At 35.4% G+C, this 17,349-nt stretch overlaps 1 protein-coding gene across 3 annotated transcripts in view; it reads right to left on the bottom strand.

The window, feature by feature from the left end:
• Positions 1–17,349, bottom strand: part of cpx (complexin) — a 249,353-nt gene that overhangs the window by 217,553 nt on the left and 14,451 nt on the right. For 2 of the 3 annotated variants that reach the window (XM_053763825.2, XM_053763823.2), the window contains exon 2: positions 528–567. The exons of the other annotated variant lie outside the window; for it this stretch is intronic. The gene's annotated coding sequence lies outside the window, so the exon portion shown is untranslated. The remainder of the gene's footprint in view (positions 1–527; positions 568–17,349) is intronic. 3 annotated transcript variants of the gene reach the window in all.

Here is a 17,349-nt window from a genome sequence, read left to right as displayed (position 1 = left end):
AGACCTGCTCATCATAAATAGTATAAGCGATAAAAGCGTCGACTTCACTCTGAGCTGTCACAGTGACAAGGGTTCAATTTATAGACGGCGTTCGCGAGATGGAACCCTGTCGCCGGAACTCGTTTGTGTGTATTAGTGGAGATCTGTTATTGGTAGAGTCGCTTAAGTTTCTTTCAAAAAATAAATTTGAATGAGATGAAAATTAAGGTCTACCTACTAGAATGGATTCCCTAGATTTAGATCTCGCCATATTCTCCCGTGGATGTCAAAAAGGCAGCTGATAGGCAACCATAGCTTTTAAAAAAAGGGTTAACATCAAAGAAATGGCCGGTCACAAGATATATTATCATATATCCTATATATAAAAGACATTATTATTTTCAATAACAGAAAAAATAATTTCTATGTACTCGTATTATAAAGATTTCTAGGCAAAAATTATTAAGAAAAGTGAACACGTACCGATGCTGAAATAAGATCAAGTTCAAGTATTATTCGAAATAGTTAGTAAATAAATACAATTTTACCTTACAAGTGAAGAGGAGAGGGCCGCGGGCGCAGATGCGACTGCAACAAAGGAAAAGGTATTTGTGAAATCTTCGTTGTTGAAAAAAATCATCAAGTCGTATTTATGTACTGCATTTACACCCGCTGTACACAATATAGGTATTCAATAATTTCATAAAATTGGTTTTATATTTCAGTAGAATAATATCGAAAATTTTCTTCAAAATATTTTATTAATTACAACTCACGAAATATAGGAATTGATATATAATATTGCAGATCGATTAATCTCTGTGTCGTGAGACATAGCTAACTAAAATAGTGATATGAAAACATTACTCCAAGTTTTAGCTATGGCCAAAACATTCTTAAATACGTAAGTCGCACCTGCTCGCACATGCTTAATGCCGAGACAAAACAATCTCAACAATTAAATTGTTTGACACACAGCTCAATCGGATTAGGGACTTTTCCCAAAGCGAATTAATTGTAGTGGTCCAAATCGCGTGACATTAATGGTGTATGTCCACTGAGAAGAGTCGTGATGGTAATTTCTAATCCCGACTTTTAGTAATGATGTGTAATAAAACATATTAATCTGCCAAAAAGAAAGGGATCTGTAAATTATAAAAGGAAAATGCGTAAAATGCTAAAAAGCATTTTTTCTAAACTAGTTTTTTCATATAAAAAAGACTTTTTTGGAAATAATAGCAATGTCACTCGGTTAGCCATTAAAATTAAAAATAATATTTATATAAAATTGTAATTAAAAAATTCAAAATTCTTTATTCAATTTAGGATGATACACATCACTTATTGACGTCAAAAAAATTACTTAAACTAAGTCTACTGCCGGCTTCCAAAGCGCAAGTGAAGAAGAAGCGGCGCAACAAACTTCACCGCGGCCTTTTCTACAAGGACGTCAATTAATAAATATAGGTCTTATACGAGTACATATATTAAAAAAATGTCAAAATTTGAATGAATAAATAAAATAAAAGTTGTATTTCCAATATATATATATATATATATTCCAATATATGTTACATGTATGTACACATATATGTACATTCCAATATATATACATATATATATATATATATATATATATATATATATATATATATATATATATATATATACAAAACGTACGTAATAATGTCATAAATCAATTACATATTAATGCTAATATTGAAAAAATTCAGATGTTTTTATGTTTGTTGTTTTTTTTTATTAAATTTATATTAATAAACAACTAATTACCCAAACAAATAAACGATCTAGTTAAACCAAAACAGGGTGAGTTGCACCCCGCACCAGTCAACTTTGACGTTGATTTTAACCTGAGCGTCGCTGATGTTTGTGGTGTAGGTACTTTGCGATTTTCTGATTTTCTGCGCAAGTTACTGTTCAGGTCAAATATGACTGGTGCCACCTACTCTTACTTTAAAAATAATCTCGTAAAACATAGAAAGGATTGAGTCCAACACCGAAAAAACAATATACCCCAACTAAAATCCCACGAAGCAAGGAAACAAGTGAAAATTCTAAACTTTAAGCAAACACTTAGCGCTAAAAGGCCGATGTTTATTCGCCAGATAATCCTCGCAACACTAGCTCGTAACTTTGTGGGATTACTTAAGTTACAAATGGTATAATTGTAGGAACCCGCTTAACATCGTGTTCGGAGATTGTTTCAAATTTTCAGTTTGAGAAATTTAAGTTCTAATCTATTAATTTTCGTAGACCTCTGTTCCAGACTCTTGTCCGGAATTAAATTAAGTTGACTGCCAAATTGACAGAAAATATATGTTTATTTTAATTTAGATATACAATGAAAGAAACTTCTGTGGAATGCGAAACCCAACACGCACTAATGGCTGAGAAAGAAACAAAGAAAAAGACATTTATAACGTAAGCATAAAGTAAGTGGATTTTTTTTCAAATCAAATCCTGTTTGATAAAGAAAAACAAATAAACATCAATTTTGCAAACGGAAACACTGCCAGAGGGAAATATCGGAAAAATCCAGCAGCTAATGAACGGCATTCACGGGCAAATCTGATATTTGCATCGCATCGCGATCATGGCAAATATTGCAAATACGAAGTGGAAAATGTCGCGCTTCATAAATAATACCAGCCAAGTGCGAATCGGACTCGTGCAGGAAGGGTTCCGTATTAATCCATCTGTCGCGTCTGTCTTTTTATTATAGCGGTTAATAAATACATTCTGTAAATTTCAACTGTCTAACCATCACGGTTCATCAGATAAGGCCTGGTAACAGATGGTAACAGACAACTAAGACTTCGTTGTCTGTTACCATCCATGGTAAAGGGTCCCATTTTATCACAACAACGCGGTACCCTAAAAACAAATCGAAAATGTTCCTAAATCTGAAAAGAGGACTATTTTTATTGCATTTGAATGATTGGCATAATGACTGACAGCCGGACATCAAGTTGAGGCGTCAATACGAATTTCAGGCGGGCTACATTTTTTACAAAATCGACGAGAGTTAAAAGTAGATTATAGTATTTTCATTATCACTATAAAGGGAAACTACTTTCTAATAACACATAACAACGTAGTGTTGCGCGGACGTCCAGTAATAAACAAATTGCTGGAAGTAGGACACGTCGATTGCGAAGCCAATGGAGTGCGATGGAAACGATCTGGCGTAGCTAATAAAATGGTTACTTTGTTATGTATTACAATTTCCATGCTGAGAGAATCAAAATAAATAAGTGTTTTCTTAGAACCAACAAAAAACTTAGAACCAATTGGGTTCTCCTATTTGTAATCTAATGTATGTAATAGTTTTTGAGACATTAATGAATGACATGACGGAATGACTATTCAGATGGTGTTCAACCCCCGTCCTACACTACAGAGGATTAAGTCCTCTGAGGATGAGGCCAACGACAGAGCGATCAGTATGGCTACATAACGCCAGGTTTATACCTATTAGTCTTTAGTTTTCTTTGTCTGTGTGTAAACTCGAACAATGAATAAGTGGTAAAATTTAATCCAAGTTGTTCAGAAACCTGGACAAATTGGAGCAAATCATATCGATCAATCTCGCGACTGGAGTACGCGAATCAATCAGACACCGCGACACCGGTGGCTGACGCCGAACTTGATCGATGGCGCTTCGCGGTGCACGCTCGGCTGTGCGACAGCCAAGAGCGGTTAAAAGAGCCCTTATTACTGAGTTTGGAATCTACGTATAACTGGCTATTGTTTGTATAAAACAGACTGAAGTGAACGAAACTCTTGAGACATACATTAAATGTACACTATAATTTAGTTCAGAATATTCTTGGTAACTTATGAATATTTTGATTTTAAAATCAACGTTTAACTCTGTTTCCATTTTCTTTCCATTGTTCCTAATTTGTGAAAACTTCAAAGTCAAAGCATTTATGAAACAATTGTTTTTTCACACATTTTTACGTCAAATTTAAATAACAACAGAAATGTACGATTTCTCTCAAAATGCAAAAAGTAGTTTGTAGTTTTATAATTGTGTGTCAAGTTTATATGTATCGTTTAATGTCATCATCATCATCTGCAGCCCTCTGTGACCCACTGATTATGCTGCCATTCAGATTTTCTACAAATTGAGCTGCCATTCAGGCTTCCTTCCGTCTCCGCCAACCATCTCTGTCCTGGGCCATCTCCATTGTTGCCAGCGATTTCCTTTACATCATCGACCCATCTAGCTGCCGGATGTCCTACGCTCAATGTACTTATAAACAATCGTTCAATGTATTTATAAAGAAATATCCTACAGAAAATTAATCAAAAGATTTGCCTACAAACTTCGAAAAGTGATGAACTTGTCTCTATTTTATCTACAATATTTCCGACGCGATTTATTTTATTTATATTGCGCGGGTTCATCACGGCAACTGACACCGCGATCAGTTTCGTTACACAACGAACAGCAATACACAAACCTTTCCTGTTTTATATGTAGATCATTTTTCAAGTTTTATTTCATACTAGCGGTACGTCCCGGCTTCGTTCGGGTAAACACATAATAATGATACACCTAAACCTTCCTTATGAATGACACTATATATTAGTTAGAATACCGTGCAGTCGTTTTTGAGTTTAACGCGAACAGACAAATAGACAGACGCGGAAAAGGAGTTATAATATGTTAGGATAACAATCTGTTTTTAAATTTCAATGTGACTGTGTTTTTTCAGATGGAATCTAACTATTTTGAAACAGATTTTCTACAAATTGAGCTGCTATAAGCTGCTATAAGTACTAATCTCGACGTTAATTTTTTCTCCTTAAATTATCTTCATTCCTGTCCGTATGAAACGATTCATTTTTCGGTTGCTCGAGCGTTTTCCTTCCATTTTATCTACATCTCATAATTTATCCCCGATCTCCCTTCCTGTTGCCTTTTACCCTCTCCAAACCTTAAAAATGGTTGACTGTCACATAAATTGATCCTTCCATTGTATATATATTTTTGTATTTGAATATGATAGGAAAAATTATATTCCTTTTTATCCCACTTCCTTGTGAAAGTTTTAATGTGTGTCAGAGTGTTTGTCAATCAAGCCAAATCTACTAAGTACATAAATTTCGCTGAAATTCGGTACACGGGTAGAATGAAACCTGGAATAGCACTTAGGGTATTTTCTATCCAGAAACATCTACAGGAGTGAATCCCCGGTCGATGTTAGTAAATTTATATGTATTAAAAAATCAATAGCAATTCTAGTCATTTAAATAAAGCTGAAGAATTTACAATGAGTCGACGCATGTATGTTATTCTCCGTAGAACTATAAATGATGGTAATAATAATGATGGCTATGAGTTGTTGATTGTACTCATTTACTGGATTAATTTTAAAAGTATAATATGAATATCAAATTTCCGAGTGTGATAGCTATATTTTGTAAGAAACTTATAGGGTCTTCATAATCCTAAAACTCTTACAGGGGCAAAAAATATTTAAATTCTTCGGTTGCGGGCACAGGCTAGTCCAAAATTCGTAAGGGCGAAGCGCGGGTTTGCATTTCACTTCTCACTATCGAATCGATTCGAAGTGAGACGCGTGAGACGCAGCGAACCAATCACACTGCGGTGTGGTTGTCGTTGCGTCACAATGGCGCACTGTGATTGATTAGCTGCGTCTCACTGCGAGTCGACTCGATGATGAGATGTAAATAGCAAAGTCGCCCTACGCACAAAGCTGTCGCCATGACCGAAATCGGCCGGACATCATCTACCTACCCTATAACATAGCTACTGTATATCATAGTCGTGTAAAATCAATCACGCTGCCAGCAACACAGCCGTGATAGCGAGTGTAGAAGGCATAAAGTTGCGCTCACACAGAATTATTTAAGTAGTCCTATCGCTCTTCCGATTTAATCATTAATTACCCGGCTGTGATGCCCAGAACTCCATTAACCACTTGTGATTTTACTAGCCTGCCTGTCAACCCTTATTGAGAAAACTGTTTGTAATAACTTCATTATATAAGTAGGTACATAAAAAAAAATTATACAAGAAAGAAATTTACATCGGCGGACTTATTTCATGTAGTGAGAGATCTCTTACAATCAACCGGCGATAGGTTGTTGCTTATGTTTATTTCTTCCTAGCGACCCATAAGTAAATAATATATAAGCTAAACCGTCCTCAGAAATTACCATTATCCATTGACATGACAACCGTATCGCGTTCATACAGACAGATGCGAAAGGCGACTTCTTCTTTTTAAAAGTATTCGTTTTAAACCACATCCACAGATTCTAGGGCATCCTAGGGCGCGACTACACGCTACAACTGAACTGATCGAGGTACTGCAGTGAATGTCCAGTTTGGTGACACCCTTAGAGGGCTGAGAGCTGGGAAGGACAGACTATTAATGACCCTCGTCGCTAATTGGTCGCGCACGTAATCCAATGACTGTGCCGATTGAACTTTGTTATGGCACGGGAGTATATATATATATATATATATATATATATATATATATATATATATAATGTTACAGGCCAAACCCGATTTCAGGATAAACTAGTTTTGCCTAGGCTAAACAACAAAAATAAAATTGTATAGCCGTGAAGTTACACGTGCTACATGAGTTTGTATACCAATCTGACTCATGTATAGTAGTTTTCATCGACCACCACTTGCAACTGATGAAGGTAAACATCGTAAGGAAACCGCACTCTGAGCTAAGAAAGGATTTTTGGGAATTGCATTCCGAAGGGGTGATCGCGAGTAAAGATGCGGACAAACGCTAGTAAAGTATATACATGATCCCAGCGACAATACGTGGCACACGTCATGAGACTTGATTCAAATCTAATTAATTCCCAGCACTCAAGGCAGGACGCCGCCACTTGCTCTGAAAGGCTTTTTCGAGCGCCTTATTGTGTTAGCTCTTCACTTGTCACGTGGTTATGGTAGGGTCCCTTTGGTACTGACAGCGGAGCGATTAAATAACATATTTGTAATCTCCGAACACAAAATATTTCTCCAATCTAATTTTGACATAACATTTTTGCAAGAAATATAATTTTTGTAACAAACCATTATTGTCGTCAGAAAGATTTTGTTTGTGTTCAACGCGTGGCAAAAATAATGTCCGTGCTGTAAACCACTGAAGTGTTCTCTCGTTGGGAGGTGTCCTTGGGTGTACCATCTGGTTATGTTTATCATAATAATGCATTTCATAAAATCTGAAGCAATGCGGACAATTTCAGTTCTGTTGAACAAGCGGCAGTAGGTGAAATGTATCTTGAAAGATTTGATTACAAACTGTTGTATTTACGTCGATGACAGGATAGGTGAAACTAAATAAAAGTTTGTAAAATATCTTGATAAGTCAAAAACTAATCGCAGGCAAGATATACAGATAACAGTGAATACTTCACAAAAAACATTCATAAACAATTTTAGGAAGGCATCAAAATTGACACAAGGAGAGCACACTACTGCTAAAATGCTCAACAAATTCGTTTACAAGAAGTCTCTTCTATCGACCTTCATGATAGGGATTTAAGAATTCTCGAAGAACTTTCAAAAAGCCGAGGTAAAACTTTGAAACTAGTTGGAAACAATTCGTTTCTTTCAGCTACAAAATGCTAGAGTTTGAGATTGCATTATAGTCAAATTACGTCTACTTTGCATGTGCATATAGGAAACTTTTAGTAGCTACATTTTAAGTCCAGGAACTATTATAACCACTCGTAAACTATGATTTAGATATTTAATGAATACCAAATTAATGAACAAATAGGCATAATATATATATAATAAAATATCTTAAATTATATATAGATCCTTGAAGAAGTCTGTATATATAAACATAATACAGCAATTGAAACCCCTGATACAAAAATACAAAATGAGAAAACGTATACGGAAACAATGAGAACGTTCAACCGTCGAACAAATCCATCATCTTCAAAAAAGCAAACGTCGGGACTTGCAATCTTCATTCTAATGTATCGAATGTGTTATTTCTTACACAGGAGTCATATTTTATTCAAGTCGCCTAAAGGCATCTGACATGACTTTTACCGCTAGTTTCAAGTCTTGTGCATAGTGAACGAAATAGTACATGTTGCGGCCCACCTGAAAGAAAGTTATGACGGGGTCAATAGCGTTCGCTGTCTAAGTTCAATCCCTATACCCGCCAACTCCCGCACAAAAGACCATCGGGACTCGCAAACTGTCCATGTACCAGCGGATGTGGCCGTCACAGGTGACACAGTTTGCGATCTATTGAAACTGAACGGTGGATAATTTCATACTATTTCTATCGATGTGGAAATCTATCTCCCCCCGTAAAGAATAGCAGGCATCTTACTCACTACTGGTTTAATTTAATAGAAAAACTCTTTATCTTTCTTATCTCCGCATTTCTATGTTTCGTCCGGAGTTAACGCGAACTAGTCAGCGTAATTTTAAGGTTCATGTACCTTTAAATTTAGTAGATTCGGCTGAGATTTTACATTCTGTCGGCTGACTGACGTCAACCCGCCTTGCATGGGAATTCTAATGTTACCAATCAGCTGCGAAAGCTAAGTCTTGTACGACATCTAGATATTAAAGAGGAAGAAAATGGAAAGCTCACGAAAGTAATGACAAAGGATATTCTGACTTTAAACAATCAAAATACGATTACTTACATAATTACAAAGAATAATGACTAAAACACTAAGTGTAACGATTGAGTTATACAGTAGTTATACATTTTCGATTGTAAAATAAATCAATCGCATATACATATCCATACAAAAGGCTTGCAAACTCCGTGTATGCATGCAAATATAGCTGTCATCTCAGATAACAAAGTTAGTTTTGTTACAGACGTAGTTGTCTGAAGATGGAAATCGTATCATCGTCTTGTATAAATATATAGACAAAATAAATTTTCCTTGTTTCATAAATAATGAACAATGATTACCTCCCAAATCACGAAAACATAATCAAACAAGCAGAGCAGGTGAAATATTAATTTATCAAGAGGGCTCTTCGAGCCGATGTTACGTAAATCTAATTTATCGATCTCCATTATCGCCGCTCATTTTACACAACTCATTTTGTCATCATCAGCCATTTTGATATCCCCATCGCTAGTAGGCCGCAGTGAGTTTGCAACTTGATATCAACTGGCGAAATATTAGAAGAAGAAGTGGCATTACGACGTGCCGACGCCGCCGCCGCAATGTACGTTCGTTGCGTCACCGAGTTAAAAATTTGAACGTTAATTTTGACCTGCATTCCTCTGACGTTTAGACAAAATGGCGTACCTACTTTGTAATTTTCTACGCACGTTAAAGTTAACGTCTAAGTTGTTGGTGCAACCCACCCTTACATTTTTAATGTAGCTACATTTATATGTTCACTGTCTAGCTGTTAACCGCGGCTCCGCCGACCATATAAAGTAGCATATATACATTTCCAACTATTTCTACTCACTCACAGATATTTGACCGTGCTCACTGCTGGGGCACAGGCCTTCCTTATGGATGGATAAGGAAAATTTCTACACAAAATTGCTGTATTTTCACATGAAAGTAGGATAAAAAAACTAACAAACAAACTTTCACATTTATAATATTAGTATGAATTTTTATTTTGAGCATGGCTTGAACTACCTACGGCCTTACCGATTAAATGTTTATATTTGTGATTATATCAATAATGAAAGAGATATAACTAGGTGCAGTCTATTTCCGGCGAATAAATGTTTACATTTGCCCCACACTGTACACCAAAACAGTTCTTTATCCAAACCTTATCTATTATTAGATAAATGTGTTTGATAACGATAGCCAATATATTTTGTTGTATCATACTCTCCTAACATTTGAAGTAAATCACTATTGTACAAATTTATATTGTATACCTATATTCTAATAGCCTATTTGAAAAAAAAAACTCATTTAAGGACTTTTCGATTGACACCATTATATAAAAAACCGGTTAAGTACGAGTTGGTCTTGCAAACCGAGGTTTCCATAGAATTGATTTGTTTTTAACATATTTTCTGTTTTATTCTTAAACGCTTTCATATCATTCATTTTTCCGTTCCGACGACCTCGGTGGCGCAGTGGTAAGATTCTTGCCACTGAACCGAGAGGTCCCGGGTTCGATCCCCGGTCGGGTCATGATGGAAAATGATCTTTTTCTGATTGGCCCGGGTCTTGGATGTTTATCTATATATGTATTTGTTATAAAATATAGTATCGTTGAGTTAGTATCCCATAACACAAGTCTCGAACTTACTTTGGGGCTAGCTCAATCTGTGTGATTTGTCCTAATATATTTAATATATTTAATTTTTCTAGGACAAAAGAAGCAGCCCATACGTTTAGATCCGCTTGTGAAATCGCAAAATATGCTCACAAATGTGACAACATTTGCGATTTCACAAGGGAAGGAGTTTCATGCAGTGTTTGTTATCTTTTGGACGTGTTGATTTACAAGTTTAATGTTTTCTCATTTAAAATAAAAAAAATCAGACTATTTCATTAAATTTTGGGTGAACCTATAGGAGACCGATTTTCTTTTTGAAGCACGGAACCGTGAGAATGTTATTACAAGTCTAGAAAATAGGAAAGCTATAGTGGACATTGTGCAAAAGATTTTATAACTACATTTCCCGAGGGCCCTTTCACGCGAGGGTCGTTAGGGTACAATCACACAATAATAATGTTGTGTTTTATTGTCGTGTATCGTTACTATTATGGCATTATGTGAAGATAGTCTTATGGTACTGGGATGTAAGGTTGTCACAAATTCTTGTATCTTGTTTACATTGCCACCGAGATAATGTAATAACAGTCGTGGAATGAAACATATATAGGTTATGTTGCTTCATAATCGGCAGCACAATGTTAGTGACAATTTGTTGGTCGATAATACATTAAATCTAAATCTAAAACAATACATTTAAATAAATTAAATACTATTGAAATAAATTTTATTGACTTTCCAAATATCTAAATGATATTGTTGCCTGCACGGAATTAGTAGGAAGTACTTACTAAATACATGGTTGCCTATCAACTGTCAAGGCTTAATTCCCCTCAGTCGCTTCATATGACTACCACGAGATAAAATTTATGTCAAACTGTGGAAGACAATTTATTTGTCTTGCACAGTTTAAATATAAAAATAACTAGCAATAGTGAAATATTATGCATGTTATATACATAAAAAACTTCCTCTGGAATCACTGTATCTTTTAAAAACACCCGCATCAAAATCCGACATATACTAATGATGATTAATCTAATTTTATAAACTGCAAACGAAGCATTCAGTTCAGACGTATTATTTGTTCATCAATCAAATGAAATAATTTCCTCATCGCTCAACCAAACTGTAGCCAAAAACAGAACGACAACACAAGCATTGCTCACGTACAACAAGCAATGCATTCGGCTGCGCACAATGCTTCGGTAATATTGACCCAGACGGCGACCACAAAGAACATTCGCTGCAGCTTTATACGACTTACAGCTGTTTTGGTGAAATGACTTACTTAATTATCTTACTGGTTTACTATTGTATTTTTAAAACTATCAACTCAACGTATAGAAACCCAAGATTTTAAATAATGGCCAAGAACTCTTGATCAAGATACCTATCGATCAAAACAACTCATAGATTGATTTGTTTTAATTTTAGAATTTACTCGCAAAAAAATTACGATTTTAAATATAAATTGGCTCACCTATAAGGTTACATAAACTTTAAACACCCCTCACTTCCGAGGTTAAAAAGGTATGCTTTTAAAAGGTTTAGTAACATGCCATTTAGCAGAATCTAAAGTACATAATCCAGGTAAATGTAGTCTTCGAACTTCGATCGACTCTAAGCTCTGTCTAAGTGAAAAGAACGTGATACTATATCTGTATATGAGTGTGGCCCCGCCTTAAAATAAGACTACTATATGATATCACCACTTAACTTAGTCAGGCCTGTTCTCAGCAGTGAGCAAAAGAAGGCTGTCAGTGATGATGATAATATCCTTAGCTTGGAGATCGTACGAGGCAAAAAGATCTAAGAAGGCTTGATGCTTCAGAGAACAATAGCATTCCCAAATATATTTGATGTTTGGTGGTAAAATCACAGCGGAGTCCTAAAAATATGAAGATTTATTTTTCACACGAACACGTAGCTTTAGGTTTATTTTGAACGCTTCGGAACCTCACAGCCCAGAAAACAATCGAGAATAAATTCTCGATTGTTTTCTGGGCTGTTTATTTGTATGTAACAGCCCAGCTAGTTACAATGGACAATATGGACATGGGCCATATTTTTGGGTAAATTTGGTCTTAATTCTCGGTCGATTGACCCCACGGAACGCGGGCAGTGTACTGCGTGGTAAGCGATGTGGCTCGTTTTTACGCTAGTTGTTTGTGGTGTCGTCGCTCGTCGTCGTTTCCCAAAGATGGCACAGAATATTGTTTAGTCTGGCCTTTGTAACATTTAGGCTAATTGTTATTGTGAAATGAGCGTTTCATCATTTTCCTTCCACTATCTGTTTCCAGAATCATTTAAAATTGTATCTTTGTTTATAAAAATATAGAGTTTAATGGCATTTATTGTGTACCAAATCATATTAACAGTAATAACATAGTGAAATTTCTGTAAATCATTTTCGATTACAATCGTCAGCTCCGAATCATTCAGCCGAATTAATATTCATTTAAAATGCCCGTAATTTGTAGTTTATTGAGAAATTCATACTTTAATACTAATATTATAAATCATGTTTATTCCGCTTTCGCAGAGAAATTCATGCGGGCGAAACCGCGAACTAAAGCTAGGCTAGTATTATGATGTAAAAAAGTGCCCATGAATGTCCTAATTTCTAAATAAATGTTTTTAATTTGATCAGTGTAAAAAAGGAAGGATTCTACAATCAGCCGCTTGCCTGCCTATCTATACTGTAATAATCGCCATACGACAATTTCGGTAGCTGCCACGAGCGATAACTTCGCGTAAATTGGGGCCATAAAATCTGGACGAGGCCAATTGACTCCGCGGGGCTAAAGGTCAGCTGTCCAGTGTCGGGGGACGGCAAAAGGTTTGTTTGTAGTGTCAAATTAAATCAAATATTTAGTTGGAGAATTTGGTCTTGGGACTTGTTGGCTAAAAACGTTGACATTAGTTTGGTACATAGCAATCTGAAGGTTTTTGCTATCAGAGTTGTGTCACGTTTATGTAGATATCTAGATATATTGACTGAAATTCTGATAGATGTAATTTTGTATTAGAAATTCGAATATGATCTCAATATATCGTGATTAAACGCAAGCTCAAATAATGCCTATTCACTCGTGCCTTGAGTTGGGAAATATGTATATTGATTACACATTTAGTTTGACCAGTTGATGGATATTAGTATTACATGACAAGTTCATAATAAAATTTCAACAATAAATCAGTTGTCTTCATTCATAAAAAAAAATATTTTTGTTATATTCTTTGCTAGTCAAACCTATGAGAGCTTAAAATCCGTAGTTACCTAAAATGAAGATTTAGGTTTTTACCATAGGACACTTTATGAAAAGGGAGACAGGTGACACCTCAGCGCTACACGAGCATACCCCAAACACGTGTACATCATCGTGAAACAAGTCGCGAATGTCAACACCACATGTAAGTGATGTGGTGTCGGATGACAAACTCATAAATATAATGTAACGAGGCAATTTAAATGAAACTCGAGCTTCGTTATTGAGATTGTGATGCCCACTGGTGGGGTTGTGGATATTTAGATATCACTATGGCAAGGAAAATGCAATCATGCAAGTAATAAATTGTGCGGAAGATAATCAAACGATGGGGAAAAAAGATGGATGGATTGCAAAGTATTTATGCAGAAATTAGGCCTCCATAAACACTTTGTTCACACACAGAGTGGGTTGCACAAGTCAACTTTGACGTTGACTTATTGACTATGAATTATTGACGGGTTGTCGAGCCTGTCACAAAAAGTCAGCTCGGGAACGGAGCCACTACAGAATTAGGTCAGCACGTGGTATAATTTACGTGTCATTTTATTCCCTTATTACGTTGTTATAGCCTAGTCAAATTTGCGAATCGCAACTAATACTATAAATGCGAAAGTAAGTTATATCGGTCTTCTTGAAATTTCTCATGAAGTTACGGTGAAGGACATAGCCTAATTTTCATTCCGGAAAACGGTGCATTCCCCGTGGAATGTTCTTTTTTCCGAAATTCACGCGGGCGAAGCTACGGTTAAAAACTAAACTAAAAAAAAAAATTATACCTCCAAAAAATGTTCTGCGAAAAGATCATAAACTTCAGGATGATGGTACGCATAAGAAGCTTCATTCTCTACAATAAGATTTTAATATAGGTAGTATTTTGATTTGCAAGGCACGTGTAACATTATATATGCAAAAGATAATATTACTATTCTCTGAAATATATACGAATACCTTTGTTTCCTTTGGTGATGCAGATCGTCTGACAATATTTCACAAAACTTCACACTTCTAAGTCGGCTAAAATTAGAAGTTATAATAAAAACGTATTTGTCATCCTTTTTAAAGTAGCCAATAGCAATTTAGATTATTATAACTACATCAAAATCGATTCATTCGTTTGGTAGGTATAATGGTACAGACGAGAGACAGAGGTGCGCATAGCGTTGGTAGCTGATAGGCAACAACAGCGTTCCCAAGGAGGAGGCCGGTTCTACATCAAAGCTTCAAAGTTTTTCAGGTTTGTTTTTAAGATTACTGGGTTCGCGGTGTCGCAGCCCGGAATGCAACCGGGAACCGGCGAGGATGACAAATAACACCAACATTCACGTCAGATGTATCAAACTTATTACTCCCGTCTGTACGTCGTCGGTCGGGTGTTAAAAATGTTTGAAAATTTTATCCTTTTTTGAAAATTCATGTAAAAATGGCTGCACTCTCAATATGAGGCGTGCTGACAGCGCTTTATTAAATTTATTTCACAACTCGGCGACGGAACCATGTCCCAAAACTAACACGATTATAGGGTTGTCACTATACAGTGTCCTGGCGGATGGGGCAATCAGGCCTGTGGTTAAATGGAAGTGGTTTATTGTTGAAGATACCGAGAAAGTGCTCAAACGAGAGAGAGAGTGACGATAACTACAATTTTATTATAGATTAAGTTTTATTTTTGTTTTTTATTATTTGTTATTGTATAATACTTAGTGATCAAATATATTAATCTTTTAGAAGAAGAAGTTATCATAGACATGAACACAAATGTACTATTGTAACTGGTGGACTTTCACAAATAAATAAAGATAAATTAAAAAAAAAAATAAACATGATTTTAAAATTCACCCGAAAAAAATAACTCTTTTTTTTTTCAGATCAAAAGTATTTACTTTCTGCCAACCCTACGTCTATCCTTACGAACGACGGCAAAGGCTTTTGTGCGTGGCGTCATTTGTGACTTGATATTGATACACACACAGTATTTGTACAGGATCTCAGAGTTCGTCAAAAGGAGTCGGGAAAATTCCGCGTAAAATAAGATCGGGACAAATATAATGCGACTCATTGTGTTTTACTTCTGATTCTTAAAAATTAAAATACCTTTTTTATCAAAGTATGCTATAAACATTGGTATTTAATATGGGCTCGGTCAAGAGAATCCTGTAACTTGGGAACCAGAAACCATAATTATTAAGTGGTCAAGTGAGAATCCTGTATCTTGGGAACCAGAAACAATTCTTATTAAGTGGTCAACTGCGTGTGGAACCACACGTAAAACTCTTATATAATAATGTAAAATCTTCTATATTATTTGAATTATTCAAATAATATATATTTTACATTCTGACAATCTGATTGTTTGATATTGTAATTGTATTGTCAAATATCCTAGAATTCATTTCCATTGGATGGAACCGCATCCGCGCTTCCGCAGGCAAAACAGGTGCGTCGGCGATATTGCCTGTCTCGGTTTCATAACATCTGGATTTCTATAGGAACTGTGCACAATATGTTTGTGAAAGTATACTTTAAGCTAAAGCATGCTGTGTCTCGTTCTAACAACGTCAATATTGTAAAGTGCGAAAGTACAAAACATACTTTAGCTTGTTTCTGAATAAGAGGGTTATTGTGTGCAGAGATAGATACCAAAAGGAGTGTGTGATATCAATTAGCGGAATCTCGACGTATATTTTATAAATATATGATAAATAAAATTTCGATGCATCTTTTCTGATCAAATTAAGATTGTAATTTTAATCTTGTTTTAATGCGATTCAGTACAGTCCGAAGAAATAAAAACAGCAATTTCAAATAAAGAGTCGAAACTACAAATAAACTGAGACAATGTACAGAGATTTATTACTACAATATAGCATGCAGTTACAAAGCGACCCGCTCAATATCACGTTGTATCTCGAGCTGAGCGAAAGAAGGCTAGTGATCGCTTTCTTAAATTATCACAAAATATTATGTGCAAGCGCTCTGGAATGAATAGTTGCCATATTTCAAAGTATTTGTTAACATGGACGGCTAAAAGCTAGGGTTATTAAAAGTTATAACATGAAATTTCGGTAGTACGAGTATACATTCAGAAATGATTCTGAATTTATTACTCAAATTCAGAAAGTGACATATCTAAACGGTCGCTGCCTTTTATCGAATTGATTTATTAGTTCGTTTTTTTTATAGCTGACAAACTCGAGTATTTTAAAGTAAATTGCAACTTTATATTTTGAAGCGTAAAGGTAACGATCGACAATGAAGTTATCCTAGAAAAATGCCCTGTTTTCAACTTTTGAAGTGAGGAGACCTAACAAAGTAGTAAATAATGAAATTTTATTTGATATTTAAATTAAAATGTAAAAATTAAATTTGACATAAAAAGTCTGGTTACAAGCCCATTTCTTAGAATATTACTATTATTAAATCCTGTGTGTATACTTTTGCTTTACATTATCACATTTTCATGAAAATATCCCCGAGTTTTAACGCTAGCGGAGCTCGTTGAAAAGACGTTAAATTGTATGAAATTCCAAAACCGCGTATTTCCAAAGACGGTTTAATTTTCAGATGCACCCATTGTCTCCTGAACAATGTCCTTTAAACTATTTGCGCTGGAGCGTTGTAGGAATTCTACTGAGAATTCGGGCCGCGGTTTATCCCAACTTTTGGGTACCACTTTATATTGTTAAACAATTCTGTACATCGACATAGTTGCTTCTATTAGAATATGTTTATTACGTGTAGTTTAAATTTGACATATATTACAAACCCTATGATTACATAAGAGGTAATAAAAAGGAAAATTGACGTCAAAAATAAACC

Source organism: Plodia interpunctella, chromosome 24 (assembly GCF_027563975.2).
Source record: "Plodia interpunctella isolate USDA-ARS_2022_Savannah chromosome 24, ilPloInte3.2, whole genome shotgun sequence".
Classification (NCBI taxonomy): Eukaryota; Metazoa; Arthropoda; class Insecta; order Lepidoptera; family Pyralidae; genus Plodia; species Plodia interpunctella.
Note: the sequence above shows the minus strand (reverse complement) of the source record. Positions and strands in the feature narration are given on the sequence as shown.